The sequence below is a fragment of the Nycticebus coucang genome, chromosome 14 (assembly GCF_027406575.1).
Source record: "Nycticebus coucang isolate mNycCou1 chromosome 14, mNycCou1.pri, whole genome shotgun sequence".
In the NCBI taxonomy this organism is placed as follows: Eukaryota; Metazoa; Chordata; class Mammalia; order Primates; family Lorisidae; genus Nycticebus; species Nycticebus coucang.
The window spans coordinates 24,026,099-24,044,756 of NC_069793.1; positions in this window are offsets into that span (position 1 = coordinate 24,026,099).

Consider the following 18,658-nt stretch of genomic DNA (forward strand, 5'->3'; position numbering starts at 1 on the left):
TCTAAATTCTGCCAACGATAAGTGCTTCCCAAGCCACACGTGTATTTTAACTGGATCACCCGCCACCTGGTGTGGTTCTTGTCTTTGTTCCCCAGAAGGAATGTAGCTGAGGCTGTCATTGGACTAAAATGAGCAACTGTTTTTAGTTTTTGTTTTCCTTTTTTAATGATTTTTTTTTTTTTACATGCTTTACAATGAGGTATATTTGAGGCCATATCCAGACACATTCTTATATGGCATCCTGAAGAGATATGATGGGTCAGTTGCCCAATAATGTCTCAAGCTTTCTTTCAAATCAAGAGAAGTTATATAATTTTCTCAAAGTGAAGTTATATAATTTTCTCTAAGAGAGCCACTTAGTTTCAGAGATGAAGTTTGCCATGTAGAATACACTACTAACAATAATCATTTAAAATAATTTACATCTTTTTATTCCTCAAAATAACAACATATGTCAATTAGATTCATATCAGAACCTGTTATGTATTCTAACCCTACAATCTGCTGCCTTTCCCTGAATTAATGAATTTTAAAATGGGAAAATTACAGGTTTTATAGTTAGAATCTATAGTGCTAAGAATAGATTAGGTTATTTAAAAAAACCTATATTAAATAATGCACATTCTGGCTTATAATGTAATTCTGCCTTTTTGCTTTAGGACTTTAAATTGGTCTAAATGCTGAGAATTAAAAAAAAATAAACTCAGTCACTAATGTGATTTTCAGACAAATTATCTTCTTAAAAATTATGGATATGAATGGATATATCATAGACTTTGGTTTTCATAAGATTTATGCTTGTTATTTCTTATAACATTCAAAGTGGGCAAATAAAGCATAAAAAATTACTCAGGTTTGTGAATACACAAGAGAATTTCTGAGTACTGTCATAAAAGTATAACAACTAACACATGTAGAATACTTATCCAGGCACTATTCTGAGTGTTTTACATATATCTCCTCAACCTTCACCATCAACTGTTAGATAGGGGCTATTAGGATACCATTTTACAGATGTGGAAAATGAGGAACAGAGATTATCAGTTCATTTGGTCCCATTGTCTTACTTAGCCATTTTCTAGAAAGGGGGATATATGGTTCCTTTCTCGTATTATAAACACAGCCCACATATTTATAACATGTAATGTGTACAGCCCATGTAATGTGTATGTGTTTGTGGCCAACTTTGTCATAGCTATATGGCTAAGCAGTTTTCCAGACCTGGCTGCCCCTAGGTTTTGCCAACCTAGCTTGGCTTGGGTCATATTTTTCTTTTTTCTTTCTTTTTTTTTGCCAGATGAATTCATTTTGAAACTTCAAGCCTCATGAGAAAATACAGCTTCTTTTCAGCCTTTTCTCCTCACTTATTTTCAGTGTAACTTCATCCATGTACCTTTGGAAAAAAATCCTGAAAAATGTTCTTAACGTTTAGGTTAATTCCACTCCTAGATATCATTTTAAGGAAATCATTGTTGATGCACTAAGATTTATGTGCAAGGTTGTCATTCCAATATTATTTGTAGTAGTAAGAAAATTTGTTACAATAAATGTTCCATAATCAAAAGTTAATTAAGGCCAGGTATAGCGGCTCATGCCTATAATCACAGCACTTTGAGAGGTTGAGGTGGGAAGATTGAGATTAGGAGTTTGAGTCCAGCTGGAACACATAATGAGATATTTTCTCTACAAAAAAAATTAGCCAGTCATGGTGGCATGTGCCTATAGTCACAGCAATTGGGGAGGTTGAAGTGTGAGGATCACTTGAGCCCAGGTGTCCAACTTGACAGTGTACCATGATTAGGCCATTGTACTCCAGCCTGGGCAAAAGAGTGTGACCTGACTCTTAAAAAAATAGTGAATATGTAAATAACAAACACAGCCCTTTTCTGCTTACAAAATCCCAATCAAACTAAGCTGCTCATATTCTCCAATGAGAGGGAAGAAAAGGGCCAGAAGTGTCATGGAAGCAAAGTTCCTCCAAACCCTAAATATTTTTGAATGAATAACAAATATATGCATGATATACACAAATAAAACCTGCTTTCTTTGATCAGTGCTTTTCCCATTTCAAGTCAAAACAACCAACCAACCAACCCCCCCTCAGTTTGCCTTAAATAAGAATGGAAATGATTCATTCACTAACATAAATGAAAAGTGTGGTACTAGAATTTTTGCTAGGTGTGATTGAGTCAATCCAGGCACTAGCCATAAGACTTGGTGCATCTTCATATCTGCTTTCCTTTCCCTCAATTCTAATCTTAGGCAGTCCTTTTGGCTGCTAAGATAATAGAACGGCCACCAGAATCTGGCAATTATCTTCCAAACTCAGCTCTCCCAATAGACAGAGGGCTTCACTTTCCCAAAATTTCTAGCAAAAGACCTGAGATTGTATGTCATTGGGTGACTTAGGCTTGTGAAGTAAGACAATGTGTGTTTTTTGCTAGGCTTGGTCATGTGTTAAAGTCCGGGTGAGCTGAATGAGATGAGATAGAGGTGGCTCACCAGAGGGATATCACAGGTTTGTTTCAGGAGAAAGGGATGTATTTTGGGCATGCAGAAACAATAAATGTCCATACAAGCACTGTTCCATAGGTGAATGAAGTGATAAACCAAAGTAGACAGGTTTTTCAGCATCAGTGAAGTTGACTCTAGGTAAAAATGTCTTTTCTAGTTTATACTTTTTGTTAAATTATACTTCTCCACAATTCTATTGCAGCCAGTAAAGAGATTGTGCCCATTTTTATTTTTATTTATTTATTTATTTATTTTTGCCTAGAAATCAGACTTTCTTGAAATAGGTGAACTGGGAAATCTCCTTGCTATACAGAAAATATTGTTGCTGCAACAATTGTGGCAACAGAGGCCTGTTGGCAGTGAGTCAGGACGTAGAGAGAAGAAACAGGAACCCCACCCTCTGCTGTCAAATGAAAGCAGGGTGCAAGGAGCTATCAATTTTTCTATTCTAGTTTTTGTAGTTTCTCCAAAATTCACACACACACAGAGAGAGAGAGAGAGAAAGAGACAGACAGACACACACACACACACAAGCATACACAAACAGGCCAAATCATTGTGTTACTCTAAAATGATGAAACAAAAAATAAACATGCCAACTTCCATCTAATGGAAATAAAAAATACCTACAAACTTTCAACTTAATGGTATGTGCCAGATTATATTGATTCACTTGTAAAAGAAAATTGCAGTGTTCCTCATTCTGATTTAAAATAACATATTTAGAGGTCTCCATGATTCAGGATGAGCAGCAAAAGCGGACCCTTTGTGCTCTGCGGCACACTGGCAGGAAGTGTGTGTCAGCTGTGCCAAGGGCCCAGTTGTATTCATTCCAATATGGCCTAATTTTGTTTTCCTCACTGTCTGCCTCTGTCTCTCTTTCTCTCTCTCTTTTTCTCTTTTTTAATGTTTCAAAAATACAATAGAATTGTCTCCTCAGCATGTGGATATCTGCATGTGTTAAAATTACATTTTCTATTTTAAACTCCCTCTTTTTAATTTAAAAGGACTTGTCAGAACATGTGATCTTTTTTTTTTTCTCTTTCTAAAGAATGGGAAATACACAAATTTGATCTTGAAGGAGGCAGAAAGCCAACTTGTAGGGGAAACAAACAAATGATTAAACACACAGGCAAAAATAGGGAAAAACAAAACATCTGAAGGTCTGACTGATTGGAACGAAAATCTCTCTGGGGATTTGTTAGGAAGACCTGCAGTACAAAGAATAACATCAAGGACAGAGAGAGAAACAGAGAGAATCTTCTTGCCTGTTAATAGGCAAGGCATTAACTCTTCCTATTTCAGTTTCCTAGAAGATATAAAAAGAAAACTTCCCATAATTATTAATGGCCATACATAAGCTTACTATGTAAAAAGAGAAAAAATAGCTCATATTTACTGAAAACTTCCTTTCCTGTGAGATAATTGCATAGAGCAGTAGTTCTCAACCTTCCTAATGCCGCGACCCTTTAACATAGTTCCTTATGTTGTGGTGACCCTCAACCAAAAAATTATTTTCGTTGCTACTTCATAACTCTAATTTTGCTACTGTTATGAATCCTAATGTAAATATCTGATATGCAGGATATATTTTCATTGTTACAAAGGGGTCGCAACCCACAGGTTGACAGCCACTGGCATAGAGTATATACTACATATATATATTATACATACATCTATATAGGTGCATACACACTAAACATACAGAAGAACCCTACTAGGATATACACATAGGTATATAATGTTTCATTGGTTAATCTACAGCCACATTGTCCAAGAGACGAATGTCCACCCTAGGGACTGTAACAAATTGGTCAACATATGGATGTATTTAACCAAAGAAACTAGGCCTATAATACTGATACATAAGTATTAGAAAATAAGACAGTCTCTTATTTTAAGGTGTGCTCCCAAAGATGCGCTAAGTCTTATTTTTCAGGGGACGTCTTATCTTTCCTGTAAGTAGGTCTTATTTTCGGAGGATGTCTTATTTTCGGGGAAACAAGGTACATGTGGAGCTTGTCTGGTCCATGAAAATTAGGTCAATTTAAGGAGGTGGCCAATGTAGGCTAGTGGTCAACCTTGGAGATTCTATTGTATATATATTTATCTCTCAAACCAACTGACAGTATGGTTCCTTTCTGGGGTACTCCCCGCTCTAAAATAATACACCACATTCCCCTTTAGAATGTCAGGTTGGGTTATTAGCAACATTTTACAGAGGAGAAAACTCACATTGACTTAAGGCACCGTAATGGGTGCCGTCGTACACCACTCACATCCTTATTCAGGATTGGGTGCTATATGGTTTGATTGCTAAGACCTAATCCCCAGTGTGGCAGTACTGGCATGGGACCTTGAAGACGTGATTGGGTCATGAGGCACCTGCTCTTATGAATGGATTAATCCATTCACAGATTAATGGAGTAATGAGTTAATGAATTAGTAGGTTATCACAGGAGTGGGACTGGTGACTTTATCAGAAGAGGAAGAGAGATGTGAGATAGTGTACTTAGCCCCCTCACGATGCGATGCCACATAGCAACTTGACACTGCCGGAAGCCTGAACTAGCAGGAAGGCCCTGTAAAGACACAGCCCCTTGACCTTGGACTTCTCAGTCTTCACACCTATAAGAAATAAATTACTTTTCTTTATAAATTACCCAATTTCAAGTGTTCTGTCCAATCAATAGAAAATAGACTAATACAGGCGCCAGTTTACCTAGATATTTGAAATGTTGGCTCCCAAAGTTTACAACTGAATTCTGCTTGAGCAATTTCTCTGTCAAAGAAAATTGCCTTGACTCAATTTATCCTGAGTCCCTTTGGGCAATTTTCCACTCATGGCTGGGAAGAGAGTACAAAGACCTACCCCTTTCCTCAGTTTGAGGCATCTCTGAAAGGCCATCTCAGCTCCAGAATTCCCTGAGGGGTTGGTCAGGCCTCAGCTGCAATCACATTGTTGTTTAGTTTCTCCCTTTGACCAATACTGTTTCCATCTCACTCCTCATAGGTGTTGATTAAGAACAATCCTCAGTACATTTTCTTTTTACATGTTTTTGTCTCATATTCTATTTCTGGCAATGCCCGCCTAAGGCAGGCATTTAGAATAGGTACCAATTAAATGCCTGATATTATGGTTATTTATCAGAAACACCTATATTAACAACATATATTATCCTACAGACTCAACTAAGTAAAAAGGAAATGTAGAACCTTTGCATTTCATGCTAATACTTAATTTTTCATATAGGCATAAGTATATCATGTTTCATTGGTTAAGCTACAGCCACATTGTCCAAGAGAGGAATGCATATAGCATGAAGTCAGCCCTGCCCCAAATGATGTTGGCTCACAGTAAGTAGGACCAGTGATTTTATTGGTCTTTTTTCCTCATGTTATGCAATGCATAATAAGGGAATGTGTGGTCGTCAGTGCCTGAATGCCACTTTCAGTAATAGAAACGCCTTCTGGGGAAATAAGATTGGTGCCAGGACAAGAATATGGAAGCAAACTTGAAATTATTTCACTTCTATTTCAAAATGGTTTAAAAAAAAAAAAAGGAAAAAAAAAAAAAGGCAGCAGTGAGACCGTGTTTTGAGGGCTGCCACCACATGGAGGCATTTGAATGAAAATACTTCCTCAGCTTTCTGTAACCTACTAAACAGAAACCCAGAGCTCTTAGGATGGAATAGCTGCAGTGCCAACTTACCTTTCCACATTATCATTCACAAAGCCCCTTCATCAGCACTTAATATTTTCACTAATGTAGACAGCTATTTCCTGAACAAAATTAAAACATACATGTTAAATGAAATACAAAAACAAAACATCTGATCAAGACAGAGTAAGACCACTACTACACAGTCTCTCCTATCAATTACAATGCAAGTTTCTAAACATTTTTTTTTTTAAGTAACATATTGAAAGTATTTTTAAAATGTAGGAGGACAGGCAGGGTACCCAAAACTTGAAGAAACACTGTGAAAATGGTGAACTCCTCATTTCTCTTTCTCTTTCTTTTCTTCTTAAAAGGCCACAGTTCAGCCACTCCAGTAGTAGGGGGAGAGAATCCCTTATTTTTAACTATAAATAAAAAAAATAAGTCCCTTAAACCTGAAGGAGGAGGGCAAATATTAGAGAGAACATATATGAAGAATGGGATTCTCTAATGATATGCATGAATCTTAAAAAGTTTTGGAATCAACATTAAGCTTCATGTGTAGGATAGAGACAAACTAAGCACAGCCAAAGTTCTGATAACTAAACTAGTATGGGAAGTATTTCCTAGAAAAGGAAGATAGAAGTTAAAATTTGAACCAGACTATGTTGATTGCCTGCCAGAACAACGACAACAAAAAAACAATATTCTACAGAGGATTTTAACAGGTTCTAGTATCTATGCAATACAACACAATCTTTAACTGTTTAGGATGCAATAAAAAATAATCTAATATACAAAGAATCAGAAAAAATGTTACAGGGTCTCAAGAGAAAAAGACTATAAACAGATGACATTCATGAGATAATTGAAATGCTGCAATTGTTAGACAAAAACTTTACGCGACTTTTATGACTATATTCCGTGATATAAAGTAAACACCATTGCAATGAATGGAAAAATAGAAGTTTTCAGGAGAGATGGAAATTAAACAAATAAATAAACAAACAAAAACCAGTTGAGTAGACTGGTTTTAGCAAGATAGAAACTAAAAAAAATAACCAGTAGGACTAAAAAAATGCAATGTCTTAAATAAAAATTTCACCAAAAGGTCTCAATAACAGAATGGAGATGACAGAGAAATAAAGTAAGTAGAATCAAAGATAGATAATAGAAATTTTTCAATCTGAATAAAGAAGAGAAAATTATATATTTATAGATTTAATAACCTGTGAGAATCTCCCTAAAAATATGCAAACAAATAACCATGAAACTGATGACATCCAAAGATTAAAAAACATATCTTAAGAGTAACTTGAGAAAACTCACATATTACATACAGAGGAAAATTTTAAATTACTTTCTAATTCTTTTTCTTTTTTTTTTTTTTTTGAGACAGAGTCTCATTTTGTTGCCCTGGGCAGAGTGCTATGGTGGCATAGCTCACAGCAATCTCAAACTCTTGTTCTCAAGCAATCATGTTGCCTCAGCCTCCCAAGTTGTTGGGACTATAGGCACTTGCCACAACACCCAGGAAGTTTTTTGAGATGGAGTCTTGCTCTTGCTCAGGCTGGTCTTGAACTCGTGAGTCTAAACAGTCCACCCACCTCAGCTTCCGAGAGTGCTGAGATTACAGGCGTGAGCCACCATGCCTGGTCTTTGTATTTCTTGTGATAAACCACATAGGCCATAAGACAGTGGAACAACAAAGTTAAATGTTAAAAGACAAGAGCTTTCAACCGAAAGTTCTATATACATTGAAAATATCCTTCATGAGGGCGGCGCCTATGGCTCAGTGAGTAGGGCGCCAGCCCCATATGCCGAGGGTGGCGGGTTCAAACCCAGCCCCGGCCAAACTGCAACAAAAAAATAGCTGGGCGTTGTGTTGGGCACCTGTAGTCCCAGCTCCTTGGGAGGCTGAGGCAAGAGAATCGCGTAAGCCCAAGAGTTAGAGGTTGCTGTGAGCTGTGTGACGCCACGGCACTTTACCCAAGGGCGGTACAGTGAGACTCTGTCTCTACAAAAAAAAAAAATATATATCCTTCATGAAAGAAAATGAACTACAGGTTATCTCAAAGATTGCATACGTAGAAAATTTAACAAATTCATATTATATTTACATTTTATCTTATATTTTATTATTTTTACATTTGTATATGAACACAGAAATATTCTGTAAATATTTTGAACATTTTGTAATGAATATTTTGTACATTAAGGTGCATTTAGCTATACTTTCCTATTTTCCCTATGCATGTATGTATGGCAACCATGGGATGCCCTGCAGAAACATCCACAGGTTAAAAAAAACTATGAAAATTTGAAACCGGTAACCAATCTTCTCTAAAAGAAATGCTAAAGGAAATTTTTCAGACTAATGGAAAATAATACTAAAAGATAAACTTGAAAGATCAAAAATGAAAGAAAAAAACCCCCAGAAAAATAATTAAAATTTGGGTTAATATAAAAGATAATTTTTCTTCCTTTAATTTTATGAAATACGTACAACTATTGAAAGCAAAAATTATAACAGTGTTCAGGGAGGTTGTCAAGTTTGCATATGTATGTATTGCAACTACAATAAAAGGAGGAAGAATTATGGGATCTAAGTGATTGTCAACTGTTATATTTTTCCTGAAGTAGTAAAATATTAACTCTACATTAAGCATAAAAAGATATCTGAATATGTTGTAGTGTCTAGGAAACTATTAAAAATCAATATAATAAAAATATGCAAAACAATAGATAAGTGAAAATTAAGAAAAAATATACAAAAATGGAAATGTCCAAAATAAAAAAAAATCCTGAAAAAACTAAAAATAGAAGATAGCATCCTTAACCTGGCAAAATTATCTACAAAAAAGTATACATAGTGAACACTGAATGATTTCCATTAAGATCAGTAACGGAGCAAGGAAGTAAGTTCTTATCATCCCTAGTCAATGTTCTGTTGGAAGTACTAGCCATTGAAATAAAAGAAGAAAAAGAAATAAGAGGCATACACTAGAAAGAAAGAAATAAAATTATTTCTCTTTGTGGATAATATAATTATCTATGTAGGAAATCCCATGATCTATAAAAATACTTTGAAACTATTTTTTGTTTGTTTGTTTTGAGACAGAGTCTCACTATCTTGCCCTTGGTAGAGTGCTGAGGCATCACAGCTCACAGCAACCTCAAACTCTTGGGCGTAAGTGATTCTCTTGCCTCAGCCTCCCAAGTAGCTGGCACTATAGGTGCCTGCCAGAACACCTGGCTAACTTTTGAAACAATATATTAAGTAAGTTTATTGAGGTTATGGGGAAAAATCAATACACTAAAATCAATTGTATGTCTATAAACTAGCAAAAAACTATGAATCCATATTTTAAAAGAATATTATTTATCATAGTACAAAATAACATTAAATAGGCGTAAATCTAAAAACACATAAGTACAAAATATTTATACAGCAAGTCCTCACTATGATCAATAGGTTCTTAAAAATTGACATTAAGTAAAACAACATATAACAGGTTTTCAAATAATATCCCTATGTTTTATGTAATTTTATTATAACAATAATGAGAAAAACGTTTTGTTTTTTTTCTGGAAGGTTTTTTGTCTTTCTTGCTCTCTCTCTCTTTTTTTTTAATTATTAAATCATAGCTGTATACATTAATGTGATCATGGGTCACCATACACTGGTTTTATACACCGTTTGACACATTTTCATCACACTGGTTAACATAGCCTTCCTGGCATTTTCTTAGTTATTGTGTTAAGACATTTATATTCTACATTTACTAAGTTTCACACGTACTCTTGTAAGATGCACAGTAGGTGTAATCCCACCAATCATCCTCCCTCGCCTATCATCCCCCCTCCCTCCCCTCCCTTTCCTCCTTCCCCCTATCCTTAGCTTATAACTGGGTTATAGCTTTCATGTGAAAGCCATAAATTAGTTTCATAGCAGGGCTGAGTACATTGGATACTTTTTCTTCCATTCTTGAGATACTTTACTAAGAAGAATATGTTCCAGCTCCATCCATGTAAACATGAAAGAGGTAGAAAAATGGTTTTGTTACTGTCTCACATTGAGTGAGAATTACCGTACAGAAAATTACAAAGCACTGAAGAAAATATTGACAAAGACCAAAATAACTAGAAAGATATGCTGTGACTCAATATTATTAAGATGTCAGTTCTCTCTAAATTGATCTATGGAATTAATGTAAGTTCCAATAAAATTCTAGGAGGATTTTGTCATAGAAACCAACAAGCTGATTCGTAAATGTTTAGTATTGGGAAAGTCAAAGAAACTAAAATATCTTAACAATTCTGAAAACAAGAAATAATGCTGTAGGACCAATATTAACTGATTTCAGAGTTTATTATAAAGCTCCAGCAATCACGAATGTGATTTTCATCAAAGGATTGGTATGTAGAAAAATGGAGCATACCAATATAAACACGAACAATTAATTTTTGACAGAGTTGCTAAGACTCAAAGGAGAAAATAAAATCTTTTTTTTTTAGAAAATAAAATCTTTTCAATAAATGTTGCTAGAAAAATTGGATATCTATATGAAAAACATTCTCAACTCATACTTTAGACCTTATACAAAGATTAAATCAAAATCCTTACTACTTTTTTTGCAGTTTCTGGCCAGGGCAGGGTTTGAACCCACCACCTCCGGCATATGGGGCCAGCACCCTAGTCCTTTGAGCCACAGGCACTGCCCAAAATCTTTAATACTTTTAACTGCAACATCTAAAGCTATAAAACTTGTGCAAGAAAACATAAGAGGAAATGTTTGTGATTTTCCATTGCACAGTGACGTCATAGGTCACCAAATTCACAGCTCACAAAATAAAAAAAAAAAAGATAGTTCAATTGTATTAAATTAAAACATATTCTATAAAAAAAAATTCAGAAAATGAAAAGATAAGTCACAAACTGGGAAATGAAGTTTTCAAATACAAGTCTAATAAAGAGTTGTATTTAAAACAATGTGGAATTCTAAAACCCAACAATAAAGAAAGGACCAACTTAATTTTCAAACAAGTGGAGAGGGAGAGAAACTGCATAGACATGCCACAAAAGATGTTCAAAGATACTCAACATCATTATTAGGTGTATCAGTTTCCTAGGGATGTCATAACACATTGCCACAAACTAAAAAAAACAAACAAATGTATTCTCTCACACCTCCAGAGGTTAGAAGTAAGAAATAAAGATGGAAAACAGAGTTTGGCTGTATTTCATATAGTTAAACATATACTTACCATAAGGCCAACCTATCTCATTCCTATATATTTACTGAAGAAAAATGAAAATTTGTGTTCACACAAAAACTTCCATGCAAATATTTATGGTGACTTTATTCATAATTATCCAAAAGTGAAAAGAACACAAAGTGGTTAGTGTGGATAAACTGTGGTACATCCACAAAATGGAATACTATTGAGCAATAAAAAGGAATTAATCATATACACAATGGTATGAATGAAACCCAAACATAGTATTTTTATCCTAAGTAGTTTATCAAGACAATTTCCCAGTGTTGCCTTCTTTGGAGGAAATTCAGTTGTAAGGTGTTATGATATTAATATTTGTGCTTTTTTGAAATTTATTACAACAGTTATTAAAATGTAAACTCCTATCTTCTTGTCTGTTTCACTATTTTATGAAACCATCAAGGATAGGTTTCATTCCCCTTTAGCTTAGTATATGGTGGTAATGTAACAGTAGATAGTCATTAAATAAATGAAAGAGTAGCTTGGTTTTTTGATGTTCTACGTTTATGTTATTCTTTGTGTTTACAACATTATTCTCTGATATTCACCTCTAATATCATACATTTAAATACTCTGCATAGGTATGTCTATGAAACATGCTCTTTCTTCTCTAGATCTTGGTTTTCTAAACCCTGAACTTCATGGTTTTCTCTGTTCTTTTCTTTGAAGGCAAGTTTTGTATTGAACATATTTTTATTTATTTCTTCAGTGTAGCATCCTCTGGTGGGCAGTTAATCAGTCTTTGATTTATTCAACCAGTGTTTATTGAGTTCTTTTGATTTGCCAGTCTCTGTTCTAAGAGCTGTATGTGTATAACAGGGACTCAAATAAATGAAAATCTCTCTCCTTAAAAAGTTTAAGTTCCGGAGGAGAGTATCCCACAGTAAACACAAATCAAGTAAACATATAGCATGTATGGTAGCAGTAAATACCTGGGAGATAGAGTTGGGGGGCAGGCAGTGTGTGCATAGCTGGTGGTGGCTGGAGAGCCATATAGGAGGGGGGATTGTGTGGGAAAAGTCTGATAAGGTAAAGGTTAAATAGAAACTGAAGAGATTGAGAGAGTGGATCATGCAGATATATGGAGAGAAAAAGCACTCAGCATCCCACATACTCCTGGATGAGAACCATATAGTTCATTAGGGGAAAAATTAGGTTGAGGGGATGTTCGTGCAGATAGAGAGAAATCTTTCAATACAATAGAACATCTTTCTTGTGAGAAAAAGTTATAATTTAAAGAGATTTAATAATTTAGGGAAGAGAAGTTCTTGGGTGCCTGAGATAATGATTTCTTTGACCTGTGGTTAAAACCAAGTAGGCTGATCTCTATTTTAGCATAGATTTGCAGTTGGCAAGACTGAATGTCTCCACTGAGTTCTCTGTTTAAAGGGATGTCCTCCCCATTAATATCATTTCTTCCTTGTCTCAATGACAATTTTAGGAGCAAAAGTTATTATTTAGGATTTGATTTTAAAAAGGGGAAATATCAAAGTTGTCAGGATATTTGATTAATGTAGAATCATGGGTTACTGAGAAACAATACCTGAATTCCGATTTAATCAAAATGATGCTAAGGGATTTAAAAGTAAACATAGGAGGTAACGTCATTGTTAGTTCTCTCAAAAGTAAGTGTTAGTCACCTTACAAAAATCAAGAACATGATAAAGCAACATAAAGGTAAGGAATTTATTCTGATAAGATAGAATTTTTGCCTTCAAGGTCTATTACTCAGAAGGTAAAGTAAAACCTTTTATAGCCTCTTAAAGAGATCAATATGCTAAAAAAATGTAAACACAAATTCTTTTAGAAAATCTAATAAGTAAACCCTTTATAGTGTATGACCTTCAGCCAGCATCAAACAATCCAAATAAAATTTCTTTTCATGACCCTTTTACAAGTTACTGTATTAATTAGGTTTTATCTTAAACTTTCTGGTTTCTCATTATGAAAAAATACAGTCATTTTACTTTAAAACAAAGCTATACTTTCCTTTTTTCTTAATAAGAACATATTTACTGTAGTAGCACAGTTTCTCAAAATGGCAAAAATGAACACATCCATGTATATATATTATAATGTGTATATATATATATATATCTTCTGTATACATCAGTGTAAGAGGTAAAAGAAAGTTTAACTTAGTTACTCTTAGTTACTCTTTGTAACTAGTGTTATTATTCTATCTTACTTAAAATTATCTAAATACCTAATGGATACCCATTAATTAGCTCAATTTAGTAATAGTCCAAGGTTAAATTATCTAAAGATTTTGAAAATTATCTTCAAGCTTACATACTAGAAAATATAATTACTGTTGAGATAAAGTTTGTTAGAACACTCTCTGTCTCTACAAAAAAAAAAAAAAAAGAGGGAATATTATTAGCTTATTTGATCAGTAAACCTGTAAGTTTAGAAATAACATACTAAAGTAGAATAAAAATGTATACTTGAATTATACTATAAAAATGATAACTCAGAAAAACCATAGTTCTTTGCAGTAAACCAAAATTATTAAACTCATCCTTTTTTGCTAAAATTTTACTTAAATTATGTGAATATGAATTCTTAAAATGTTTTTGACCTTGTTTATATTAGAATGCCTCTTCTGTTCATATTGAAATTATTTCAGGTTCGGTTTCCATAATTTCTGAGAATATTAGGGAAGGCCAATTATATATTGACTTATTTATCTTTAAGCCAATCACGATAGAGCCCCTTTAATATAAGAAATTTTAAAATCTAATTAATACCCAGAGGTCAGAAATATATTGCATATTCACATGGGTAGAGGTAAAGACTTTCCTGAATTATGAATTTTTAAACATAGAAACAGATACAGATAGCTTATAGTTTCAATTCTAAAATTCATTCACAAGCCAAGCATTAACAACACAGATACAAAATTCACAGGTCCTTATCAAAGACCTGGTCTCTTTTTAGTGAGTATTAATTCTGTGTCTGAACACAAAATGGATAAATCAAAAGACAGAAATTGGTTAATCAAATTTTCTGTCCTCTTTTCACGAAGTGGAAATAAGATCTTTGTAATCATTAATGCCTTCACGGAGATCAACAAATAATTAGACTAAGTAAAAAAAATAATAAAGTTATCCAGAGGTCTTATTTGAGTCATGAAGAAAAGTAAGGGTGAATTTCAACATCCTCCTGCATTCCAAAGATGTGCACATGAGGTTCATTGGTGCATCTCAATGGTCCCAGTGTGAATGAGTATGGTTAAGTAGGTTAGGGGCACTATGATGGAATAGTGTTCTGTCGGGGGCTGGTGCTTGCCTTGAGCCCTGAGCTGCCAAGATAGGCTCTGGCTACCTGTGACCCTGAATTGAATAAGCAGGTTGGAAAATGAATTAATGAATGAATTAAAATTTTCCAAATAAAAATGTGTAAATAGAAATCACAAAATTGTATGGTAATAAATGATGTCATATGAAAGCATTCAGCAAGCTTGCCATATTGAAGATTGTTTTTGAACTGCATGCTGGGAGGAGGTGCTCATTACAATTCTCGTATTGCAAATATTTATTTCTTGGTTTGACCCACCACCATAACTGGTGTCACTCAATTATTAATTAAAATTAAGTAAATGATTTTTTTGTTAATATTTTAAAAATGCATGCAGAGCTCACATTTATTTTGATGTTGAATAATAAAAGTGTTTTAGGTAATAATTAAAAAAAATGGTGATGTGTTTGTGACCAGAAAACTGCCTTAGGAACTTAACTGTTGTTTATACAAATTAGTCTATGATAGAATTGGTTTTGAAATATGTCATTTCACTTACAGTAACAGTTTCAAGAACCTATCAAGGGAAATAAGTGAGGAATTGCTGTATACTGGAGGATGTACATAGATTATGTGCAAATAGTCCATATTTTTTAAAGAGGGACATGAGCATTTGCAGATTTTTGTATCCACAGTGGATGGCGGAACTAATCCCCCCTGGACACTGTAGGATTGGTGGGCAATCAAAGTACAGTCTGTCAAAACAGTATATTTGTTAAAAATTCCCTAAGAAAATCTGCAGTGATTTGTAATTTGGGATCAGGGTTTCTACTTTAGGTTATATTATAATCCACACAATACAAAAATACAAAGACATACAGAGGGAATTTGAACTGCATCAAATGATGTAGTAGTTTGGTACTGTTGATTGATCTCACCTATTCCCAAATAGACAGATTCTTATACACTGGATCAGAATAAGATTTTTCTTTTCTTTCTTTTTGTTGTTTGTTTGTTTTTTAAGAAGCATTACAATTGGGGCTTGCTTTTTAATGATTATTACATTGGTTGAAAAATAAGATTTCGGGTGGCGCCTGTGGCTCAGTGAGTAGGGCGCCGGCCCCATATACCGAGGGTGGCGGGTTCAAACCCAGCCCCAGCTGAACTGCAACCAAAAAATAGCCAGACGTTGTAGTGGGTGCCTGTAGTCCCAGCTGCTTGGGAGGCTGAGGCAGGAGAATCACGGAAGCCCAAGAGCTGGAGGTTGCTGTGAGTCCTGTGACATCATGGCATTCTACCGAGGGCGGTAAAGTCAGACTCTGTCTCTACAAAAAAAAAAAAAAAAAAAAAAGAAAAGAAAGAAAAATAAGATTTCAACTAACTGTTTAAATGACTACATTTGGATATTCTTGATGCAGTGGGATGGCCTAATTATTTCAACTCCGGTCCTTACTCTGGCTGTACACTATCTTAGTTAAAGAATGTTTCCCCAAATTCCTAATTTACTTAGATATGCTTTCGGTTTATTTTTACACTTTACATCAATATGAAAATGGCTCCCTGAATAAAATAATTTATATTTTATTTCTTGTCATAATATTAATAGTAATATTTATAATGGTATTTAGTCGTGATTATAATAGTATTTATAAAGCTTTTATATGCATCATTATATTTGATTTCTACCATAAGCCTGTGATATAAATAGTTCATTAGAGGCATTTAGCTTTTGATAAGGAAATGAGAGCGAGAGGGAGGGATTTGGCTAATGTCTCATAGCTACTCAGCCTTAGAGACTTCGCTCCTAGTTCAGTGATCACATTAATATAATGACCCAGTTGATTTATACTTTTAAAAAGCTTCAAAATTAACTAACCAGCTAGGGGTTGTTCTAGCACAAAAATATACCATGACTTAGATAGATAATGTTACATGTAACAAAGGGAGATTTAGCTATTTGTACCAATTGTGGGGGCAGTCATTTTGCAGATTTTCTAAAAACTAAAATCAAAACTATATGAAAGTCACATATTTTAACCTATGATGTATTTTTCTAATTCTTCTTCAGGCTGAAATGTTCCCTAGAAACACTATGCACTTAGAATTTCTTTGTCTACTATATCACAGCAAATTCCAAATGACTTTCACTTTTTTTTTTTAAATCGAGACAGGGGCGGTGCCTGTGGCTCAGTGAGTAGGGCACTGGAAGCTAGTGAATGATGCCCCATGATCATATCAATGTACACAGCTGTGATTTAATAAAACATAAATAAATAAATAAATTGAGACAGAATGTTACTTTGTCACCCTGAGTAGAGTGCTGTGGCATCGTAGTTCACTCTGGGTGAACAGCGCACTGGGTAGAGTGCCATGGTATCATAGCTCACAGAAACCTCACATTCTTGAGGCTCAAGGTATCTTTTTGATTCACCCTCCCAAGTAGCTGGGTCTACAGTCTCCAGCCACAAGGCCCAAGTAGTTTTTCTATTTTTTTTTTGCAGAGACAGGGTCTCACTTTTGTTCAGGCTGGTCTTGAATTCCTGAGGTCCAGCAATTCACCCATATTAGCTTCCCAGAGTAAACTTGCATTTTTCTAATAGGAATTACTGACCAAAGTTTGATAAGACAAATTTGCCCCTCTAGTACTTAAAGATAATGGCAACCATAACATCAAAGATTAACCTATGAAAGATTGTTAGTGATCAGTTTGGGGAATTAGTATTTAAAAGGATCTTTCAGAATAAGCTAAGGACAAACCATTGTCTATCTAATTGGACAAAAGAAAGGCAGATAAAGGTGTTCCAAATTATTTTTCATAGGCATAGAACAGGATGAGTCAGGAATCCATACGGAAGAAGCATTTTCTCCCCATCATGACCAATGTGTACTTACTTTGTGGTGACTAAGCACAGACTTTGAGTTATAACAGCTATCACAGTCTTTTCACAAGCATTAGATTTGAAGCTGAAAGGGGTGGACAATATACTTCTGGAAACTGCTTTTGAAGGAAGGTAACTGAATAAGCATCACCAAAGTAATAAGGACCAGTCCTTTTGGTTGCCATGGTTACATATAAGGAAAATAAGCCTACATTGATATAGGTCAGTGCAAGAATTTGACTATGTGTGTACAAAGACATAATTCAGTTTTGTTGAGTTAGAAGCAAATATTTCCTTGCAGTTATTCCTAAATCATAAAGTTAGCCCCTGAATTTCTTTTTGATCAATATGACAAGGCTATTTGGACTAAGGAAAGAGCCAGAAGTATTATATAATTAAATTGGAATAAATATTTTTAATGGAAATATACCGAAATACTCGTAATATGGGAAGACCAAAAACTTACCCTTTTCCCCATCTGACATATCTTCAACTTATGCTGCTTTTTTAATTAGAAGTAAATTTAAATGAATGTCCAAGTAAATTTGACTCCCTGCTATTAGCCTCTGGTGCCAAAACCCTGTGAGGAGTCCACCTCAAACTTTGGTAAGTGTAGCTGGAAGGGTTAGCTCTTGGAGGATGTGTGTTATCTACTTGTACTCCTTTGGCCAAACACCTAGATTGAATAAAATTAAATTTGGTTTATTTGGCCTCTTTCTTGTGATGAAGATCAGTTGCAATGAAGTCTCTTGGAAAAGAATGACAAGAAAATGCTTTCATTACATCCTACAACCTTGAAAACACTGATTAAACCACCTGAAGCCTAGCGTGTCCTGAGGAGGGGAGAGGATTGAGGAGTCAGAATCATCATCTCAGGAACAATCTAAAGAATGGAAGGAATCCAAAAGACTAGAAAGCTAAAAAGACAGCCATACATGCAAAAAAAAAAAAAAAAAAATCTATGTACATAAAATCTTTTAGGATCATGGCTAGTTTCCTGGATTTAAGTGTGTGTGTGTGTGTGTGTATCTTGGGGGATAAATAAATGGAAAGGCACTCTGGACTCTAGCAGTTGCAGACAGTA